Below are 24,133 nucleotides of genomic sequence, written 5' to 3'. Positions count from 1 at the left end.
TTTAAAAGTATCCCAGACTATATTACCAGCAGTATCTCCTTTAAAATTTTCTTTAAAGAAAAATGTAATATGATTTTCCAAAAACTTTAGAAAATTTTTATCAGATAACAATGATAAGTTAAAATGCCAACTTCTATTTGGCACAGAGTAAACAGGTAACCTTAAAGCCAGAAGCACAGGTGCATGATCAAACAAAGCAATCTCCTTATAATCACAGGATCGTACCAGTGGAAGCAAGTTTCTATCTATAAAAAAAATCAATCTGAGAGTACATATGGTGAACCTGAGAGAAATATGAATATTCCTTTTCTTGGGGGTGTAAAAAACGCCACACTTCAAGAATACCACATTGAGATAAAAAAGATTTAAAAAGTAAGACTGATTTATTAGTGACAAGGGTTTTACTTGAAGAGCAGTCTAATATAGGGTCAAGCCAAAAATTAAAATCTCCACCCATCACTAAGGAAGACCGATTCAGATCAGGCAGAAAAGAGAAAAGACGTTCAAAGAACAAGGAGTCACCTGTATTTGGAGAGTATACATTCACAAATACAATTAGATTATTCCCAAGACTACCCGAAACAATAACAGAGTGCCCATTTGTATCAGAAATGACATTATGTTGAATAAATTCTGATCAAACAGGATAGAGACACCTCTCGATCTAGATTGAGAGGGTGAGTGAAAATGTATACCCTTCCATCCTTTGAAAGAATGTGAAATATCATCTTTACGAATATAGGTTTCTTGGAGAAAGATTATATGAGTTTTAAGTTTCCGGATATAAGAGAAAATCTTATTTCATTTAACAGGGTTATTTAGACCTTTCACATTAAAACTGAGTATGTTAATAAAAGAATCCATCAAGTACCCTTTAGTAATGTATAAAAGGTAATCACAGACATGTAGATAGTGAATAAGTAAAAAAGTAAAAACATCCAATCAGCTTTATAGAAGAACCCATTTCCCCCCCCCTCCCTCCCCCCAAAGAGAGAAATCAGCCAAGGGAGGCTGAAGACTAACTCTAACGTTCCCAACCCAAAACTCCAGTGGCTCCAGAAAATATATATATATAGCTGCGCTGAATAAACGATTGTAAATATATATATACCAAAAAAAATCAAAGTAAATAAGTTTGCTAATTACGATTAAAAAACCCATGGGAAAATATAAGTACAAGTCTCGGTAAAAAAGGAAAGACAGATAAGGAAAATCAAATATGGAAAATCAATAAGTAAAACAACATATACTCGCGGGTGCAAAAAAAGAGTAAAGAAACAAATAGAAGATAATTAAAAAGGGAAGCGGTTTAGATAGCTCCCTACATAACCCCTTGACTTTCTTTCCCACAAAAGCTATCTATTTAGTTACTTAAAATTTACTTCCTCACGTGCCTTGGTAGGATTTGAGCTCATCTCTAGATAATATATTCCAGCCTTCTTATCCAGATCTTAACCAGTACTGTGTGACTGCAGCAGGAGCATCAACATCATGATCCTGGCTATCCTGGGGCTATCCATTTGCTGCCTCACTAGAGTTAGGGACCCAGGCTCGATCCAGAGCTCCTCCGTTGCCCTGCTCACTCGGAGACAACGTGGGTTTCCACCAGATGCTCTGGCTTCCTTCCATATCCTAAAGGCCTGCAGGTTGGCAGGCTAATTGGCCAATGTAAGCTGCCCTGGGTGTGTGGGTGAGTGGTCGAATCTGGGGAAACATCTGGAGAATAAAATGGGATTAGTGTAAGTGAGTGGTAAGATCAGCATGGACTCAGTGGGTTGAAGGGCTAGCTTCCATTCTTATGACTCTTTAACTCTCTTCTCCTTTGTTCGATAGACAACAGAACAAGCAAAAAGGAACACCCTGCTACATCGCTCTGTCATGACACCCAAAGTTAACCTCCATGTTAGTGGAAATTACTGACTTGTATTTCTGTTTGATCTTGCTCTTTTCAATTTAATTGTTATACCTAGCAGAATCACAAGTAGACAAACAAGAAAAAATCTGCAGATGCTGGAAATCCCAGCAACACACTCAAAACGCTGGAGGAACTCAGCAGGCCAGGCAGCATCTGTGGAAAAGAGTACAGATGACGTTTTGGGCCGAGACCCTTCAGGAGGACGGGGGGAGAAATGTTGAGAAGTTGAGTTAAAAGGTGGGGGGAGGGGATGGAGAAACACAGGGTGATAGGTGAAAATGGGAAGGGGAGATGGACGGGTGAAGTAAAGAGCTGGGAAGTATATACACAAAAATACAGTAGGTTAGCCAGTCCTTTCAGGTACAAGCACTCAGTCTGGAAGGATAAGTCAGCAGTTCTTCATTTTGTACTGTCTGAACTTAGACAGAATGTAGGATTGCTCAGTGAACGTAATGAGGTGCCCTGTAGCAAAAGGCAATGCTACAAACTTCCATGGCTGAGCCAATTTGGACCACCTCCATCCAATTGCTTGCAAATATATAGAGAAATTATATGCTTGTAGGATTGAGACTATTATTGTGCTTCATAAAGTGTATTTTATGAAGGTTTTCATAGCGGGGGAGGTAGTGGGGATAAACTCCCACTACCTATTAAATGTTTGCAATGGCATGCGCCTCAAATAGCCTCTGATAATCAAATTCATCTTCTGGCCTTCATGTGTGGCCTAGCTACTAAGCCCAGTGATACCACTTCTACTGACAGGAGAAGGGGCAAAGGCGGGTTACAGGCACCTTAAAACCAGTCTATTTGGGCAGATTGGGCTCGTCAGCTATCATTGGCAGCTCATCTAAGAGAAGGAAAACTCTAATTTCAAACCTCCACTGCCTTGCAGCTATACTCACTCATGAGAAAGGCTTTGGGAGAAAACCCCAAGGAAAAATCTGGAGCTGGAGCCCCTGAGGCAGTACTACATTCAAAACTGACTGGCAACTCCTGCGACGCCACTGGTGCCAAACTGCATTGGTCTTCGACGTTCCTTTAGTTTCATCAGCTGCACGGAGAGGGGGAGCTGCTTGCTCCCCATATTGTTCTGCCCTGGCTTGTGGATCATGCCAGTGACGCAACGTTCATGGTTGACCCAAATCAACGGAGGGCCTCACAATTTTATGAAAGTGTTGCATGTAAGGCTCATAATTTGTAAAGCAAAGCCCATCAATTTGTCGTTATGGTGGCCTAGTGCGGTGCAGTACAGAGTGAGCACCTCACTGGTAAAGGTGCTGGTTTGAGATGGAGTAGAGTCATGAAAACAGGCCCATTGTCCCACCAGCTCTGCACCAACCGTCAACCACCCACTCATACTCATCCTATATTAATGGCCTTTCTCATTCCCTCCACATTCCCGTCAGCTCAGCCCATATTCTGCCATTCACATACAATGCCAGTTACAATGGCCTATAACTTGCAGTCCAAATGTTAACCCCAGATCCTGTTTGCCATCTAAGGTGAATTTAAAGGATCTGCTGGCTTTAATTGACAGCCAGAAGATGAGATCTCACCTGACCAGTCTTTATTCCTCAGCCAAACTCCAACCAAAGGGTGGTTTCTGTGGTGTCCGTGGGACTTTGTTGTGCAAAATTAATTGTTGCCCTTCAAACACTTCAATGATGTGTAATCTTCAAAGGCTTCTCTTGGGCTGTAAAGGAGAATCTGAGGTCAGAAGTGCCATTGTAATGTAGCAAGAATTAAACATCCTGACTGGTTTGGTTTCAAAGGCAGTTAAAGGTGAAGCACTACATTTTCTGCTCATCATTTTTGCATGAAAGAATGCTTAAAACTAATTCTTTATTATTTTTACCCTAATTGAAAATTATTCTGAAAGGGTTGTTGTGTTATATCGTATTGTGATTGTGGAAAATATGAAATCCGCAATATGGTTCCATCTGAATGTGAAATAAATAGTTGAGTTGCAACAATGCAATGGAGTTCAAATAATGCTGGATCAATCCAGTTTAGGATTAAATACTGTCTCTGTACATTCCATTCATTGTAATGCCCCTGATCGGGTTAAGATCCAGGCGTGTTTTGGGTCACATTTCTCAGCATGAAACTGGAGTTCCAGGTAATTGGAGATCCCGTCCTTTCTTGTACCTTAATAACAGGCTGCTGTGGATATGCATTCAGCTTTTAGCTTTTGATGGTCAAAAATGAGGGTCTTTGTTTGAAGCCACTGCCAGGTAAAGGTGTACAGTCAGCACTTGAGATAGATCATATATCCCCCATAAGCTAAGCAGGTGGAAGGTTCGAAGCTTAGTCCCTGCAGTATATCAGTCAGCATTAGAGACTACCCTTCCCAAGGCTAATTTTTCCCATGTCTGTTCTTTAGATTTTAGTCTGATTAGTTATCTTATCTAAGACACATGTTTCTTTGAAAGTTGTGCAGTGTTGTGTTGTCAAAATCCCATCCAGAGATACAAGCTTCTGGCCCTTCCTTCTCAACATTCTTGCAGTGTGAATCTGTTGTAAATAATGTTTTGCCCAATGGTCCTTCTTCAATAGGCCCTGCACACATGTTTAGACAATGGGGAATCTTGATGGCCTCTTGAGATGAATGGATTAGTGGCAAGTGACACTTGTACCACTCAGATCCCAAGTAAATCATCTCTACAACCAAGGGGCGTAACTGACTCCCTGTGATTCTTTATTGGATTACTATCATTGCTTCCCTCTATGTCAGTTCACAGTTGTCTCCCATCCTGGACTTAAGGTGCTATATGGCCAGACCAGGCTGCTTTCTGAAAGGAGAAAGACACATGGATGAAGGAATGTGGTAATCCATCCATCTTATGATGTTGGCTCAGCTTTACCTCCTCTCTCCTACTGGTGCTGCCCCACAGCCACGGGTGCCACAGTAGCTTAGCAGTCAGCACAATGCTCTTACAGATTGGGCCATTGAAGTTCAGAGTTTAATCCCAGTGTAAGGAGTGTGTCTGTCCTCCCCGTGGAATGTGTGGGTTTCCTCCGGGTGCTCCAGTTTTCTCCAATAGTCCAAAAACGTACCGGTTAGTAGGTTAATTGATCGTTGTGATTAGGCTCCGGCTAAATCAGTGTTTGCTGGTGGTGCAACTAGAAAGGCCTATTCCGTGCTCTACCATTACATAAATAATTAAAATGTCTTGTTATTTGCAGTGTCTTATACTCTCATTTACATCCTGCTGTCCCCATCAACCCATTTGGCCAAATGACCACCACAACATTCCCTTGGCCACCCTGTTCTCACCGCACCAAAGATATTCTCTTTGTCCAATCCATTCTTCTCCAACTTTTTCAAAACCTTAAACCCATTCTTTTAAGAAGGGAGTCTGACCTGAAACATTAACCTCTCCACAGATCCTGTCTGACCTGCTGGGCGTTTCATTATTTTCAAGTTTTATTTTCATTCAAAGCCAATAAGATTCTAAGAAAAAAGAGTGATGATGTCATACAGCTCCTCGTGCCTCAACTACCATTCATCAAGTCCAAGGCAGATCTTTTATCTCAGCACCAATTTCCTGGATTAATCCCCTATTTCCTGATTCTTTTCATATCTAAATTTACTGGCTCTCTAAATTCTTTTTGGGAAAAGAATCCCAATGTTCACTGCTAACTGAGTGAAAAGATTTCTCCTCCCACTACTCTGAATGGCTGACTCCTTATACTGAGACCATGACCCCCTCGATTTTAAACACCCAAACTCCGTTCCAAGCTTCACTTATTATTAAAGTACAGAACTTGAAATTTTTCCTCTCTGGGTAGCCATGAAACCAAGAAAAAAAAAGAAAGACAGCACGATCATCAACACCCCCCCCCCCCAGAGAAAAAAACAAACAAAAATGGAACAAGCACATCGACCAAACCCCACTCCCCGCATAAAAAACTACAAGAGAGAATGGGTGAAACACACAGAATATACAAAACTGTAAGGCTGAAAAAAGTCTATAATCCAAGTCCACATCCAAAACACAGAAAACCTGGGCAACAATCTCCAACATGCCTTTCCCTCTCTGCAGCACAGTGATCAAGAGATCAAAAGCGCGGGGCTCACCTCGATGTTTCAATCTCCCTCATCGCATTAATCGGCAAAATGGAATTGAACATCAGCTCGCTCCCCATCCTACAGCCAGAGACTCATTCCACCGAGATGTAACACTGAGCGTCATAGGAAGTAATTCCTGCCTGTGGCCATCAAACTTTACAACTCCTCTCTCAGAGTGTCAGACACCCTGAGCCAATAGGCTGGCTAGTCCTGGACTTTTTTCCAGTTGGCATGATTAACATTATTATTTAATTATTTATGGTTTTATATTGCTATATTTCTACACTATTCTTGGTTGGTGCGGCTGTAATGCAACCCAATTTCCCTCGGGATCAATAAAGTATGTCTGTCTGCCTGTCTACAGCCTGCTCATACTCATCACCTCTGCCTGCTAGAACACCCAAAGAGCAAATCACAGGCTCCACCAGTTCCAGAATCACATACAAGATGGAAAACAAACATAAATGACATAAAGGAAGTAAAATGGTTTCATGGTCTATCCAGAAGATGTCGAAAGGAAATAAAGCTGCATCGGAATTATGAATATTTCTACAAATTCTCTCTCATTGTCTTAACTCAAAAGTAAGAGCCCTGTCTGCTTATTAAAGGAGTCTGGCATGGCCTCTTTGACCCTTTCCCATTTTTATTGATACACCATAGAAAATATCCTATCTGGATGCAATTGCACTGCCAGTGAGAGCAGAAAACTACTGAGGATCATGGATACAGCTCAACACATCACGGGAGCCAGTCTCCCCTCTGTTGACCTTGTCTCTGCTTCTTGCTGCCTTGATAAAGCAGTCAGCGTAATCAAAGGCACCACCCACCCCGGACGTTCTCTTTTCCCTCCCTCTCATTGGGAGTTATGCCTCCATGCTCAAAGGCAGTTTCTTTCCAACTGTTATAAGACTAGAGGAACTCTTGACCTCACATTCAACATCATTGTGACCTTGCACCTTATTGTCTACCTGCACTGCACTTTCTCTGTAACTGCATCACTTTATTCTTCATTCTGTTCTTGTTTGACCCAGAACAACTCAATGCTCTGTTGTAATGCACTTTTGTGTTCTCACTTTAACTCAGTACATGTGACAATAATAAACCAACTTATCTATCTACCTACATGTTAACTTTCACAAGGACACCTAAGTTACAATGCCCATAAGAAATAGGAGCAGAATTAGGCCATTTGGCCCATCATATGTGCTGTACCATTCCATCATGGCTGATCCACTTCCCCCTCAGCCCCAGTTTCCTGCCTTCTCCCCGTAATCCTTCACACTCATATTGAATAATCTCACATTAACTCTGTCTATCGCCTTGCCCTTACACCTCACCATTCTATATCCCCTTTGAAAGCTTTTCCACACCATCCTCAAAGCACAGGTTTGCATTGTGAAGTGTGACATTTGAATATACCACACATTTCACTGTATGTTTCAATACACACGTGATATATAAGTGAATCTGTACTGAATACCAAATTTTGTGAATAAAGTGATATTTTTGAAACAAAAGCAGCACAGTTCTTCAGGCTGTATGCTGTAGTTACATAAACAAAAGGATCAGGAAGACAGCACAAACACTTTCCATAGTAAAGTCACTGTTAATTCATCCTGCAGTAATTCCCCAGACCTGCCCTAGAGGAACAAACAGAAGTCAACAAATTTACACTTGCCCTTCGTGACTGATTCAGTCAGAACATTCATTCCATCTAATCTAACAATGGTCTCTCTTTTCAGCTCTAAAACATCACATATTATAACACACTTTTTGGTCTCTTTAATGCAGGCCAGGACTACTCAGCCACACTGCTGACTTCACAAGAGGGCGTACAGGAATGACATATGCCAACTAGCAGCAACAACCTGGCACTCAACGTTGGTAAGACAAAAGAGCTGATTGTGGACTTCAGGAAGGGTAAGACGAAGGAACACATACCAATCCTGAGAGGGATCAGAAGTGGAGAGAGTGAGCAGTTTTAAGTTCCTGGGTGTCAAGATCTCTGAGGATCTAACCTGATCCCAACATATCGATGTAGTTACAAAGAAGGCAAGACAGTGGCTGTACTTCATCAGGAGTTTGAAGAGATTTGGAATGCCAACTAATACACTCAAAAACTTCTATAGTTGTACCGTGGAGAGTATTCCAACAGGCTGCATCACTGTCCGGTATGGTGGGGGTGGGGGGGGGGCAGGTACTGCACAGGACCGAAAGAAACTGCAGAAGGTTGGAAATCTAGTCAGCTCCATTTTGGGTACTAGCCTTCAAAGTACCCAAAACATCTTCAGGGAGCAGTGTCTCAGAAAGGAGGCATCCATTATTAAGGACCTCCAGCACCCAGGGCATGCCTTTTTCTCACTGTTACTATCAGGTAGGAGATACAGAAGCCTGAAGGCACACACTCAGCGAGTCATCCGATTCCTAAATGGACATTCAATCTTTGGACACTACCTCACTTTTTTTTAACATACTGTATTCCTGTTTTTGTATTTTTTAAAATCTATTCAATATATGTATACTGTAATTGATTTACTTGTTTATTTGTTATTATTTGTATTTTTTTCTCTCTCTGCTAGATTATGTGTTGCATTGAATTTCAATGCAAAATTAACAAATTAACTGATGCTAAATTAACAAATTTCAAGTCCCATGCCGGTGAAAAAAACCCGATTCTGATTCGGATCCACATGCCTTTAGTTTTGGACCCAAGTCTCCCAGAATATCACTCAGACACCAACACCAGGGGTAACAAATGCACTGGCAGCTTCCCCCTCTGCCTGCCCAGCACTGAAACCCGGCCTCACAGGAGGAAAACTTCCCACAATGGTGAAGACTGGCACATGTGATGTGAGTTGACAGGCCTGAATTGCCCTTGAGGTCAAACTCCTATTATCATGTAAATAAAGGCCCTTTTATCAGCGCTCACAGAAGCAAAATCCAGCCAGGAGCAATTCTCCACATGTTCTATACGCCCTGAAAACATTTTGAAAGCTTTCCTGGTGGAGGTGGGGGAAGGGAAGGAGAAGGGACTGTCAAAGATGGGGAAATGGGTAATGTTCACGTCCTCAAATCAGTTAATTTGTAAAGACCGGCCTTTGAAAATTTAAAAGAGTTACTTATTTACTCCGGTAAGTCTAGATGGAGGAAGTGGACAGACCAAATCTCCAGATGCTTTTCAAGGTGGGTGGTGGTCAGTTTAATAGATACCGGTGAGTTAGTGAGGAGGCATCTACAATAGCAGGACCTAATTTATCCTAAACACACCATCATGAACAGTTAAACAAACAAGGGTGAAGGTAATCTGGTAGAGCCTTAAGCAAGAAGGTTTGAGTGTCGTCGCTCTAGCCAGAAGTACCGGAAGCATAGCCACAATGCTGGAGACCCAGGTTCGATACTGATATTGGGTGCTGTCTATGTGGAGTCTGCATGTTGTCCCTTTGACCATATGGGTTTCCTCTGGGTGCTTCAGCTTCCTCCCACATTCCAAAGACTCGTGGGTCAGTAGGTTAATTGGCTATTGTGAATCACCGCATTGTACAGTGAGTTGATGGGAATGTAGGGAGAGTAAAATGGGGTTAGTGTCAATGGGTAGTTGATGGACAGCGAGGACTCTGAAGTGAAGGGTCTCTTTCTGTGCTGCTCTTTCTGACACTATTTTTATCAGACTCCATTGAAATAATGAAGGATTATTGCATTGTGGAGATTTTATCTTTTAGTTGTGGTGTTACACACTAAACTGTTTTAGCTGGAGAGATTAACCCTACTTTATATAAAGCCAGAGAAGTGCACACTGCAGCCTAGTCTATATAATTTCTAAATCAACACCAAGAAGGTTATTTTAATGGGTTCTTGCTATGCTTACTATCACTTTTTCTACATTACAATTGTCCCTACATTTCAAAAAAATTCCATTGCTTATGACGTTCCAAGGTCACAAAGTTACTGCATAACTAAGTCTTTTTGCATTGTTGAATATATAAATATGCTTTTACTCATCAGAAAAATTTTATTGCTTCCCTTAAATGTTAATACTTTATACTGATGCCAGAGGTGACCGGTTGTGTATTTTATTTTTCCATTGTTTTTTAAATGTTCTTGAAGTGTTAAAAGAAACGTAAGATTAGTTGAAATATTCTCTGACAATTCATTATCTTAATTCCTTTATAAGTTCATTTTTTGATTCTTTGGGGAAAAACAGTAAACTCTAGTATCTTATACTAGATTTTGATGAATATGAGACTGCATGTAGGATATTGCAATATGCAAGATGGCACCAGAGCATGGGATCTCACTGCAAGCTGCTCCCTGCGGATTCTACTCACCTACCTACAGGGGACAGTGGAACCAATCTCCCATTCCTTCCCAACAACATCTCCTTCAATTCACACTCTCACGGCAGATTTCATTGCAGAATTGCTAACAGTGCTTTACTCCCTCCTTTTTCATACTGGGCTCTGAGCCTAATTGATGTTTCCCTCTTTACGAATCAATGAATTAAACTTGGAACCTTCCCATTTTTATGTTACTCAGCACCGTTTAGGAGCAGAGGGCGGGGGATTGAATGTTGGATCATTGAGGACGCTTGGCAAATAATTTACTGAATTAGTGACTGCTTCAACATGCTGTAATCAACAGGTGCCTATAAAGTGTATCCTCAGGGGAATAGTATTGTTTAATAACCAGTTCTTCTACTTCCGCTTTGCGTTACCTGTCTGGACACTTTCTCCTCATTCTTGCATACTTAGGACCATTACAACGGCTGCAGGATAATAAATTAATCATGCTTCCCTTCATATCCTACCTCTGAAATGTTTAAGGATATCATGAGCTTGTGAAGTGAGCAATGTAAGTGAAAAGTTCACAATAGCAATGCATACGCTTCTCCTATACTTTGAGAGGTCATGGGCCAGGGATTAAGGAGACATGGACACATCCTTAAATAATTTTCTCTATCTGCTCCCATGACAGAGATTGAGAAAGAGTCTCTTTTAGGAGTTTGGTTGGGCATGTAAAATAACTAATCCTACTTAGCATAGCTGACTGATTGTAGCATGGGTTGCTGAAAGGTGGGTAGCCCTAATCCGTTCTCCTTGCCAACCCCTGGAGGTTGAATCAACTTTCCACACTCAGGCTGAGATCAGTGACAGCCTAGACTGGGGACAGAATCCATTGGATCTGCCTCCCTGCTTGATGAGGGGAAGTTAGATATATTAAGGAGGCTGAAAAGTTCCAAAGATGTTAGATAATGTAGACTTCCATTGCCAATTGCATGAAATGGCTTGTTTACATCTGTAATCTTCTTTGTCTCAATACTCCTTGAGTTCATAATCTAGACTTTGGAAGAAGAAACAAACAAATCTTAGGGTCATAGAGAGATACAGCATGAAAACAGGCCATTCAGCCCATCAAGCCCATGCTGACCATCACACACTCATTTTTACACCGATCCTACAATAGCCCATTTTATTCTTTGCCAATTTTCCTATCGACTTGCAACAAATTCAACCACTCACAAAGGACAATTTACAGCAGCCAATTAACCTACCAAACCGCAGGTCTTCAGGACAAGGGGGGAAATTCATGCAGTCACAGGCAGAATGTGCAAACTCCATGAGGCTTAGTAAAGATAAACCACGGAAATTAGTGTATTGCTGTGAAAATCCATTGGGATCACATGTGTCCTTTAGAGGAGGAAATCTCCCATTTTTACCCAATGTGGCCTCTATACAACTAAGACCCACTCCACAGGGTAGAGATTTAGCTTTCCTGTAAGGAATCCAGCAAGCCACTCTGCTGTACCATAACTGCAAGTGATCTTGATGAAGTTATGATATTCATATTGATGAATTATTTGTGTAACTTGGATTCAACAACAGAGCAGCTTGAGACTATTGTTGAGGTGAAAACAGAAAATAATTTGCTGGAAACCTGAACCAAAATACACAGTAATTCTTGTTTTATTTACTTCAGCTCATAGCTCAAAATGGAGTTCAGGCCTTTGGTGACCTCCTGACTCCATTGCCCTCTGAAGGTGATGGTATGTGGTATGGTGGCAGTTCATCAAATGTTTCTGTATTGCATTCATAATGCTGAAAGGACAGATTAATCTTTAAGAGGTCTTATAGTTCTCTTTGTTTACCTAGGTATTATAAGAAAGAATATTTGGCTACCTTTGCCTTTCATGCCTTGGGACGTGTTTGACAATGTTCTGATCTGCAGTCATTATTGTTATGTAATGTTGTGAATTTATACATGGTAAGGCCCTGCCTATAGCAAGGAGATAGGCAGTAAAGTTATTTTGAATAGGTAGGCAAGGATATCACACACTTGAGTTCTGTTCTGATATGTTACAACAATTGTAATCCATATTTTGTCAAAATGAAGGGAAACCATTCCAAGGTGGTTTACAGAGGTATTGACAGACGCAATCAGATGTTACACCAAAGAATATTTGTGGAAGAGTGTGAAGAGGGTCTTCAAAGTTGAAGAGTGTTGAGAAGAAATTCAAATCCAAGGACCTATTTGGTTGAAGTCAGGTTTGATGCTGGGAGTTCGGTAGGTACATCACTCTGCTGGGGACTACAGCAGAGGTGCTATCTGCTGAGTCAGTTAAGTTCACCTAATTTGCAAGAACACGGGTTACAGTCCCAGACTGTGAGGCAGAATTCCATTTGTTCTGGCTGCCATCATCACTGATTGTTTAAACCAACATTTTGGACCAACTGCTAAAAGGAAACTTAAGTTGGTGGATGACCATGAGAAGAAGGCTACTCAGACAGTGATAGAAAGTCGGAGAGGATACAACATGAAAACCGTCCCTTTGGCTTATCGAGTACTTGCTGACTTTCAAGCAGCCATTTTTACACTAATCCTCACCTAACCCTTTTTATTCTCCATCCATCAATCTACAGACTAAGAGTAAGGTAAGGTGGAAAAATAGTCTACCAAACTTTTATTTTCCTCCCATGGTACATAGAACGTAGAATGTAACAGCATAATCCAGGCACTTTGACCACAAGATTATGATCACCTTTTAACTTACTCTAAGATTAATCAAACTCTTCCGTCCTATAGAGATCTTCATTTTCCTATCATCTTAGATGTGCCTATCTAAGAATTTCTTGTGTCCCGAAAGTATGTGCTTCTAACTCCCTTGCCAAGGGTTTCCATGCACCCACTACTCTCAGTGCAAAAACTTCTGTTAATTCCCCCTATACTTTCCTTCAATTTTGTTAATCAAAAACAGGAGGGCAGAACTTTAAGGACAGAAGAAGGGGTTTTAAAGGGAATGTGAGGGAAAAGTTTATTTAGAGTGAGAGTGGTTGATACCTGTGATTGACTGCTGAGAAGGTGGTGGAATCAGATGCAATCACTCAAGACATTTAGATAGGTACTTGAATAGGCAAAGCACGGAAGGATTCAGACCAAATATGAGGAAATGGAATTTGTGTAGACGGGCATAAGTGTTTCCAAGGAAATAATGGCCAAAAAACCTGTTTCTCTGACTCTGGGGTTCATGTTTTCTCGATGTGGAAGGAAACCAGTGCACTGAGAGGGAATTAAGTGGCCGTTGCGAGAACACAAACTCCATACAGGCAGCACCAAATGTCAAGCGTAAGCCCAGGTCCCCGGTGCTGCAAGGTAACAATATTATCCATTGTGCAAGCATGCTCTCTATAGATGGGACCGTAATGGGTCTGGGAGCTGGAGATCAGACAACTGGAACAGTCCAATTTTGCAAAGTTTACGAATGTAAAATAGTTTCACCACTATAGTAGTTAGAATCAGAATCAAGTTTAATATCACTGGCATATGTTGTTCTGTGGCAGCAGTACAATATAAACAGCAGTAAAACATAATAAGAAATTATAAATTACTATCAGAAATATATATATATAAATTAAACTAAATTAGCAAAAAGAAAGCAGAAAAGATAAAAGTAGTGAGGTAGTGAACATAGTTTAATTGTCCGTTCAGAAATGTGATGGCGGTGGGGAAGAAGCTGTTTCTAAGACATCTTTAGGCTCCTGTATCTCCTCCTTGATGACTGCAATGAGAAGAGGGCATGTCCTGGGTGATGGTGGTCCTTAATGACAGATGGCGCCTTTTGAAGCTGTCCTTGATGCTGGACAGGCTAGTGCCCATGATGGAGTGTGCTGAGTTTGCAAGTTTTTGAAGCTTTTTTCCAATGCTGTGCAGTGGCCCCTCCACACTAAATGGTGATGCAACTAGTTAGGAAGCTCTCCATGGTACCTATGTAGAAATCTGCAAGAGGTTTGGGTGACATACTAAGTCTCCTCAAACTCCTAATGAAATATAGCCGTTGCTGTGTAATTACATCAATATGTTGAAGCCCTGGATAGATCTTCAGAGATGTTGACACTCAGAACTTGAAACTACTCACCCTTTCCACTGTTGATTCCTTGATGAGGACTGTTGTATGTTTCCTCCACTTCCCATTCCTGAAGCCCACAATCAATTCCTTAGTATTACTGAAGTTGAGTGCCAGGTTGTTGTTTCGACACCACTCAACCAGTTGATCTGTCTCACTTCTGTACAGCTCCTCATCAGCATCTGAAATTCTGCCAACAATAGTTGTGTAATCTGTAAATTTATAGATGGTATTTGAGCTGTGCCTAGTGTTATGTTTTGTAACTCCAAAAATTAATTAAGAGATATGGGACATGGGACCAGAGATATTTGTATCTATTTTGTTTTACTGTAGTGAGGTGATCTCCAGTGTCCACAGATGGGTGATTGATAAGTCGTAGACTGAGGTAGAAGGACTTGAGTTATACAGCTCTCGTTACATGCAAATCCAAGTCAACTTTTTGAGTGATTATGCAGAAAGTTTGAAGTTAATCCTCATCTCCTTCTACCTTAGGCCACAAACTTATCAATCACCTCTCGTAGATGCATCTCAACTCAAATATGTAACACACACACACACACACATATATACACACACATACACACAAACACACAGTACACTATATAATGCAATTTACTATATAGACATCCATAGCATTCTAAATTTTAATTGCCCCATTCAGGCTTAAAGATTTTTTCACTGTGGAGCATTTCTTACTCCTGTGGTATAACAACTTTCCTGTTTGGCAGGTGAGATGTGGCTGTGAAACAGTCTCAGGTTCTGGGGCCCTCTTCCATGGTGATTGACCCTGGGACTACAGGAAGTGGTTCTGACAGTTTCCTTCTGGATATGTTGGTATCCCAAATAGTGCATGGCAAACAGCTTGATCTGGCGATCTATCCCAGGCCACCAGACAAAGCTTCGAGCCAATGCTTTCCACACCTGGATGACCAGCGTGTAGCTCCTCTAACACTTCAGCTCTCAGCTAAGATGATCTTAATCCCCTTGAAAGACAGCTTCCATCAAGGGCAAGTTCATCCCGGTGCTGGTAAAAATGGGGGAACTGAAATTTATGCTGCACATTCCATCCATTTAGGGTTGCCATGCAGACCTGTGAGAGTGTGGGGTCTTTTCTGGTTCCCTTTGGATCATCTCTGCCATAGAAGGGAGACTTTAAATTAGCATTAGGGAGAACACACCAGCAGTGCCCTCTTTTGTAAATTTGGCTGTCACCTTTGTCTTTGGAAAGCCACCTCATATTGCCTTGTCCATTGCCGTTTCTTCCAGATCTGCAGGAATGCTTTCAAGGGGTGGAGCACAGTAGCCAGGTTTAGCAGAAACCCGTTAGAGTAATTGACAAATCCTAAAAAGGGCTGCAACTGTTCTTTGGCCTGGGGACATTCATCGCTGCTTGCATTTTCTTAGCACACTTATGTAATTCCTGTGCATCAATGGTGTGGCCACAGTAGGTGATACTTAGTTTAAAAAATACACACTTGTTGCATTGTGATCTGAGCCCATAATCTTCTACTCTTTTTAACAATATATTGAGATTTGGAGATGCTCCTTGTCAACCTCACTGACAACAATGTCATCCATGTAACACAGAGTGGCTGAGTGCCATACCTGGTCCATGGCTTTCTGTCAGATTGCAAGTGCAAATGCTGCTCCAAAGATAAGCCTTTTATAGCAATAAAGCCCTTTGTAAGTGTTTATGGTGAGAAATACTTCAGCGTCTTCTTCCATCTCCATCTTTAGGTAGGCCTTAGCTAAGTCCACTTAGCTGAAATGTTTCCCTCCAGAAAGGTTTGCAACAATATTCTTTATCCTGGGCAGAGGGTATTGATCTACTTTCAGTACTGGGTTGATCCTTCTTGTCAACTGGGACCACTTGCATTGCCCATGGGCTCCACTCAACCTTGGAAAGAATTCCTTTGGCCTCCATTCGATCTAGCTCACTGGCTACTTTATCATGCCTGGTATAAGCATGGGCTTTGTAAAACTTGGGTGTGATATTTTCATTTAACACTATTTTACACTTGATATGTTTGTGTTTCCTAATGTCATCCTTGATCAGCACTGTGCCATCATCCAGTACCTTTCTTAATTCACTTTCAATTGAATCTATTGCAGGGGATGTGGCATGCAAATGGTGGATGGATCTCCAGTGTTCACTGTAATTGTCTCGGCCACTCATGACTCCGCAATGCTGGCCCTCCTGTTTTTACCATATACAAGCCCAATGTGGCTTGTTGGTTGTTGTATTTCACTGTTACAAAAGTTATTTCCACAGAAGTTATCTTTCCTCCAGTATAAATTCTTTGTTGGATGTCTGTGGGTTTCAGTTCAGTATCTTTGAAATGGCATTTAAACTCATTTTATGGAATGACTGAAACAGCCAAGCCAGTGTCCAATTCCATTTTAATTAATTTACCGTTCACGTCTGATATAAGCCATATTGCTTGTCTATTGTCATTTTTTACTTTATAAATCTCAAGGCTAAACAGTCCTGTGTAATTCTCATCACTATCAGATTTCTCATCCACAGTATCCAGATTAGTGCTCTATTTGAAACTGCAAGTTGACTTTAAGTCTTTTTCTCTTCCCAGTACAGTTCATCATTTTTTGTCTGCCCGACATGCTGTTTGTATGTGTCCTACTTTGTTGCATTTTCTACAAGTTTCACCTTTAATCCTGCATTGGTCTAGTGTACGTGAGCCCCTGCTGCAATAGTAACTTGTTCAGCCAGATAGGTTTCTATTTGGATGTTGCAATTTTCTTCATGCTCACTCTCATTCCTGACTGCAACTCACTTGCGTTTCTGATTTCTGTTTCCATTGATACAGCGTCTTCAGCTGCTCTTTGAAATGTGAATTACTTCAGTTAGGAGCCATTTTAAAATGTTTTCTTGTAAGATTCCACAAACTAAACAATTTTCAGCACAACATTTAACCTATTACTGAACCAACAATGCTCAGACAATCTCCTCAATTCAGCTCCGTGAGCTGAAATGGACTCCCCTTCCTTTTGATTCCACTTATAAAGCCCAAAACATTCTGCAATCAACAATGCTTTCATTTCTAAATGTTCCTGCATTACTTTTATGATATCAGCAAAGCTCATTTTGGCTGGTTTGGTTGGAGCTGTTAAACTTCTAAGTAAACTGTATGCTCTTCCACCTATTGCTCTCAGCAAAACAGCTACTCATTTCCCATTGGCTGTTTCATTTACTTCAAAATACTGCTCAATTTGTTCAGTATACATCAGCCATTATCTGTTGTGCAATCGAAATCATCTATTTTTTGATGAAGCCAGCCATTTCTATTCTTTTATTTATTTATGATTATCACCCAGAACCATTGATTATGACCCATGAATTTCATCTGTTTACTGCCTTTTATTTAACTTGACCATCTTTCTCTACTGCTTCCAAAGAAAAGAATGTGCTGCACTTCTTTTTTTTAACTCGAATATCTTGCTGCACTTCAAAAAGTGGGTAGTTTTAAAATTTTCTCATTGCCACTGTTATGTTTCTAATTCAAAAAATGAATCAAAAGAAAAACATGGGACAGGATAAATGTGTCTACTTTGTTTGACTTTAGTTCGGCACACACTTATGATGTGGTGCCATAATGAACATATGCCACTCATGTATTTTTACATATAACCCATATTGAAATATTTAAGCAAACAAAGAATGTTTAATCAACCAATATTACTCAAATATTACTAATATATTAAATATGCGACACCTAGCTGCACATTCATGGGCGTAGGAGAGTAGGACAGTGGGCTAAGCACGTGTCTTTGAGGTGTGCCAGTGTTGTTTGTAAGCAAGGAGGAAATGTTATTTTTGATCTGTACTGACTGTGCTCTTCCAATGAGGAAGTCAAGGATCCGGTTGCAGAGGGAGGTACAGAGGCCCAGGTTTACCTTTGGAAAAATGCAGAATTGAGGAAAGGATGAGGACTATAAATGTGAGCTGTCAAAGTAGATCAGCAGGCATAGTGGCCACAGATGAACATGACATGAGATGAGACCAGTGGGGTTTAGGTGGTGAGGAAGTTTATAAAGGGTGCAAGGTGGAAGGTAGGCTGAGAGAACATTTGAATAGAGATATTTGTGAAGCTGGCTTGCTAGGAATAATTACTTGGTGGGAAGATGGCAGGATTTGCTCAGATACAGATTATGTACCATTCAAGCAGCCTTGGATCACCTGGACAAATCAAATACCTACTACGTACTATGTGGGAGAGCAGGTGACACATAGTTACGTCAGATATTTATTTGAGAAATGAACAGCGAAACACTAAATCGGGTGTCCAGCTAAACAAGTTTTTGGCCAAGCTACCTAAAACCATTACACTGTACATACAGTTACCCTTTAAACGAATGGATACTCTGCTCAATGTCTCCAATTCATAAAACCCAAGAAGCGAGCATGGTATGAACAGATACTAACCTAAACAAACCCTGGTTTGGTGGGTGGGGGGCTGCTCCCCATATGTCTGCAATGCTCTTTCTCAGTGGTCCTTCAGTGCTGGGCGTGCATTCAGCTTGTTTGGGCCCCGTGGGTGCAGTAAGGAAGGAGAGCAAACTCTCTGCACGTGCTATCGTTTATACCCCCAGGGTGCCTGGAAACGGAAAGGTGCTCCATGGTGCGTAAGCCGACTGATGGGAAAAGAGCATTTCAGACTTTAAACGAACCAATCAGCTCAATGGAAGGGGCTTTTGAACAGAATATACTACGCTCTCCAGAGGACACTATGTCAGAATACTATTCATTGACTATAGCTCAGTGCTTAACACCATCATCTCTGCAGTCCTCATTGAAAACCTACAGAACCTGAGCCTTTGACCCACCCTCTGCAACTGGATCCACAATTTCCTAACCGGAAGACCACAATCTGTGTGGATTGGTAATAACATCTCCTCCTCACTGACAATCAACACTGGTACACCTCGGGGATGTGTGCTTAGCCCACTGCTTTACTCTCTATACCTATGACTGTGTGGCTAGGTATAGCTCAAATGCCATCTATAAAGTTGCTGATGATACAAGCATTGTTGGCAGAATCTCAGATGGTGACAAGGGGTGTACAGGAGCAAGATGTACCAACTAGTTGAGTGGTGTCACAACAACAACATTGCACTCAACATCGGTAAAACCAAATAACTGATTGTAAACTTCAGAAAGGTTAAGATGAGGGAACACAAACCAATCAGAATCATGTTTATTATCACCGGCATGAGTCATGAAATTTGTTAACTCACTGAGGGATTGGAAGTGGAGAGAGTGAGCAATTTCAAGTTCCTGGGTGTCAATATCTCTGAGGACGTATATCGATGCAGCTATAAAGAGGGCAAGACAGTAGGTATATTTAGTCAGGAGTTTGAAGAGATTTGGGTTGTCACCTAAAATACTCGAAAACCTCTACAGGTGTACTGTGGAGAGCATTCTGACTGGCTGCATTACTGTCTGGTATGGGGGTGGTGCTACTGCACAGGACCAAAGTAGGCTGCAGAGAGTTGTAAAATTAGTCAGCTCCATCATGGGCACTAGTCTCTGTAGTATTCAGGCCATTTTCAAAGAGCGGTGCCTCAGAAAAGTGGTTTCCATCATCAAGGACCCCACCAGCCTGGACATGCCCCCTTTTCATTGCTACCATCAGGTAGGAGCTACAGAAAACTGAAGGCACACACTCAGCGATTCAGGGACAGTTTCTTCCCCTCTGCCATCCAAATTCTAAATGGACATTCAACCAATGAAAACTGCCTCACTACTTTTTTTTTAAATCTGTTTTTTTGTACTACTTATCTTAATTGAACTATTTAATAGACAAATATATATTTACTACAAACAAATTTTTTGATATTGCTATCACGTATTGCGCTATACAGCTATCGCAAAGTTAACAAATATCATGACATATGCCGGTGATACTAAACTTGATTCTCATTCTGATTCGTATTACTCCCAGGTACAAGAATGGCAGCTACAATGGCACTGTTTAAGCATGGGATATCATAAAGCACTACAGCCCAGAAACAGACTAGTTAGCCCATCTAGTCCATGCCAAACTATCATTCTGCCCATTCCCATCAATCTGCACCTGGACCGTAGCCCTATGCTTTTAACTTACAGGAGGGTGCTCAGAAAACAGCCTCTGAACAACTCCTCGACCTACACCCCCACTTTCATCTTTAGATCACTGCCCTGTAAGCAGGTGACATTGCGTGAAACAGATGGAATTCAATGAAACATCTTACCAGCCTACTCCCCACCTGAGGTCCTGTCTGATCCGATGTCCCTTGCTATACATGTACGGACAGGGCACATTATATGTTTATCTGCATATGAAAATTGGTGTCTGCTCTTAACCTGATAACAATAATTCAGCCAATCCTGCTTTAGGATGTCTGAAAGTGATTGACGGTCTTTGCAAAACAATTTTCAAAAGGCTGTCACTCTCATTATCCTCATCAACATACTTCAAATAATTCAAATTAGTCAGACATGATCTCCTTGTAAAGAGGAAGAGATGCTGGATGTCCTGATAGGATTAAAGATGGATCAATCCCCATTGCCTGATAAGATATATCCCACATAGCTATGGGATGGTCGCACACAGAGGAGAGTATGGCCTGGATGGTAGTAGAGAGAGGAGAGTACAGCCTACGGGATGGTAGTAAAGAGAGGAGAGTAGGGCCTGGATGGTAGTAGAGAGAGGAGAGTAGGGCCTGTGGGATGGTAGTAGAGAGAGGAGAGGACAGCCTGTGGGATGGTGGTAGAGAGAGGAGAGTACAGCCTGTAGGATGGTGGTAGAGAGAGGAGAGTACGTCCTTCAGGATGGTAGTAGAGAAAGGAGAGTACGGCCTGTAGGATGGTAGTAGAGAAAGGAGAGTACGGCCTGTAGGATGGTAGTAGAGAGTGGAGAGTATGGCCTGTAGGATGGTAGTAGAGAGAGGAGAGGACAGTCTGTGGGACAGTAGTAGAGAGAGGAGAGGACAGTCTGTGGGACAGTAGTAGAGAGAGGAGAGGACAGCCTATGGGATGGTAGTAGAGAGAGGAGAGGACAGCCTGTGGGACAGTAGTAGAGAGAGGAGAGGACAGCCTATGGGATGGTAGTAGAGAGAGGAGGGTACGGCCTGTGGGATGGTAGTAGAGAGAGGAGAGGACAGCCTATGGGATGGTAGTAGAGAGAGGAGGGTACGGCCTGTGGGATGGTAGTAGAGAGAGGAGAGGACAGCCTATGGGATGGTAGTAGAGAGAGGAGGGTACGGCCTGTGGGATGGTAGTAGAGAGAGGAGAGGACAGCCTATGGGATGGTAGTAGAGAGAGGAGAGGACAGCTTATGGGATGGTAGTAGAGAGAGGAGGGTACGGCCTGTGGGATGGTAGTAGATAGAGGAGAGGACAGCCTGTGGGATGGTAGTAGAGAGAGGAGAGGACAGCCTGTGGGATGGTAGTAGAGAGAGGAGAGTACGGCCTGTGGGATGGTAGTAGAGAGAGGAGAGGACAGTCTGTGGGATGGTAGTAGAGAGAGGAGAGTACGGCCTGTGGGATGGTAGTAGAGAGAGGAGAGGACAGTCTGTGGGATGGTAGTAGAGAGAGGAGAGGACAGCCTGTGGGATGGTAGTAGAGAGAGGAGAGGACAGCCTATGGGATGGTAGTAGAGAGAGGAGAGTATGGCCTGGATGGTGGTAGAGAGAGGAGAGTACGGCTTATGGGACGGTAGTAGAGAGAGGAGAGTACGGCCTGTGGGATGGTGGTAGAGAGAGGAGAGTACAGCCTGTAGGATGGTGGTAGAGAGAGGAGAGTATGGCCTTCAGGATGGTAGTAGAGAGAGGAGAGTACAGCCTTCAAGATGGTAGAAGAGAAAGGAGAGTACGGCCTGTAGGATGGTAGTAGAGAGAGGAGAGGACAGCCTGTGGGATGGTGGTAGAGAGAGGAGAGGACAGCCTGTGGGATGGTAGGAGAGGACAGCCTGTGAGACAGTAGTAGAGAGAGGAGAGGACAGCCTGTGGGATGGTAGTAGAGAGAGGAGAGGACAGCCTGTGGGATGGTGGTAGAGAGAGGAGAGGACAGCCTGTGGGATGGTAGTAGAGAGAGGAGAGGACAGCCTGTGAGACAGTAGTAGAGAGAGGAGAGTACGGCCTGTGGGATGGTAGTAGAGAGAGGAGAGGACAGTCTGTGGGATGGTAGTAGAGAGAGGAGAGGACAGCCTATGGGATGGTAGTAGAGAGAGGAGAGTATGGCCTGGATGGTGGTAGAGAGAGGAGAGTACGGCTTACGGGACGGTAGTAGAGAGAGGAGAGTACGGCCTGTGGGATGGTGGTAGAGAGAGGAGAGTACAGCCTGTAGGATGGTGGTAGAAAGAGGAGAGTATGGCCTTCAGGATGGTAGTAGAGAGAGGAGAGTACGGCCTTCAAGATGGTAGAAGAGAAAGGAGAGTACGGCCTGTAGGATGGTAGTAGAGAGAGGAGAGGACAGCCTGTGGGATGGTGGTAGAGAGAGGAGAGGTCAGCCTGTGGGATGGTAGTAGAGAGAGGAGAGGACAGCCTGTGAGAGTAGTAGAGAGAGGAGAGGACAGCCTGTGGGATGGTAGTAGAGAGAGGAGAGGACAGCCTGTGGGATGGTAGTAGAGAGAGGAGAGGACAGCCTGTGAGACAGTAGTAGAGAGAGGAGAGTACGGCCTGTGGGATGGTAGTAGAGCGAGGAGAGGACAGCCTGTGGGATGGTAGTAGAGAGAGGAGAGGACAGCCTGTGAGACAGTAGTAGAGAGAGGAGAGGACAGCCTATGGGATGGTAGTAGAGAGAGGAGAGGACGGTCTGTGGGATGGTAGTAGAGAGAGGAGAGGACAGCCTGTGGGATGGTAGTAGAGAGAGGAGAGGACAGCCTGTGGGATGGTAGTAGAGAGAGGAGAGTACGGCCTGTGGGATGGTAGTAGAGAGAGGAGAGTACGGCCTGTGGGATGGTAGTAGAGAGAGGAGAGGACGGCCTGTGGGATGGTAGTAGAGAGAGGAGGGTACAGCCTGTGGGATGGTAGTAGAGAGAGGAGAGGACAGCCTGTGGGATGGTAGTAGAGAGAGGAGAGGACGGCCTGTGGGACAGTAGTAGAGAGAGGAGGATGTGGCCTGTGGGATGGTAGTAGAGAGAGGAGAGTACGGCCTGTGTGATGGTAGTAGAGAGAGGAGAGTATGGCCTGTGGGATGGTCGTAGAGAGAGGAGAGGACAGCCTGTGGGATGGTAGTAGAGAGAGGAGGGTACGGCCTGTGGGATGGTAGTAGAGAGAGGAGAGGACAGCCTGTGGGATGGTAGTAGAGAGAGGAGAGGACGGCCTGTGGGATGGTAGTAGAGAGAGGAGAGGACGGCCTGTGGGATGGTAGTAGAGAGAGGAGGGTATGGCCTGTGGGATGGTAGTAGAGAGAGGAGAGGACGGCCTGTGGGATGGTAGTAGAGAGAGGAGGGCATGGCCTGTGGGATGGTAGTAGAGAGAGGAGAGGACGGCCTGTGGGATGGTAGTAGAGAGAGGAGGGTACGGCCTGTGGGATGGTAGTAGAGAGAGGAGAGGACAGCCTGTGGGATGGTAGTAGAGAGAGGAGAGGACGGCCTGTGGGATGGTAGTAGAGAGAGGAGGGTACGGCCTGTGGGATGGTAGTAGAGAGAGGAGAGGACAGTCTGTGGGCTGGTAGTAGAGAGAGGAGAGGACGGCCTGTGGGATGGTAGTAGAGAGAGGAGAGGACGGCCTGTGGGATGGTAGTAGAGAGA

The 24,133-nt window shown here is 43.0% G+C and overlaps 1 long non-coding RNA gene across 3 annotated transcripts in view; it reads right to left on the bottom strand.

The window, feature by feature from the left end:
* LOC132392815 (uncharacterized) overlaps positions 1-24,133 on the bottom strand; it is a 77,569-nt gene that overhangs the window by 35,693 nt on the left and 17,743 nt on the right. For 2 of the 3 annotated variants that reach the window (XR_009511659.1, XR_009511660.1), the window contains exon 4: positions 3,472-3,608. This is a non-coding gene — a long non-coding RNA (uncharacterized LOC132392815). Of the gene's footprint in view, positions 1-3,471; positions 3,609-14,394; positions 14,573-18,823; positions 19,033-24,133 lie in introns of all 3 variants that reach the window. The other variant, XR_009511661.1, reaches the window with a different exon arrangement.

Source organism: Hypanus sabinus, chromosome 4, assembly GCF_030144855.1.
Source record: "Hypanus sabinus isolate sHypSab1 chromosome 4, sHypSab1.hap1, whole genome shotgun sequence".
NCBI lineage: Eukaryota > Metazoa > Chordata > Chondrichthyes > Myliobatiformes > Dasyatidae > Hypanus > Hypanus sabinus.
Note: the sequence above shows the minus strand (reverse complement) of the source record. Positions and strands in the feature narration are given on the sequence as shown.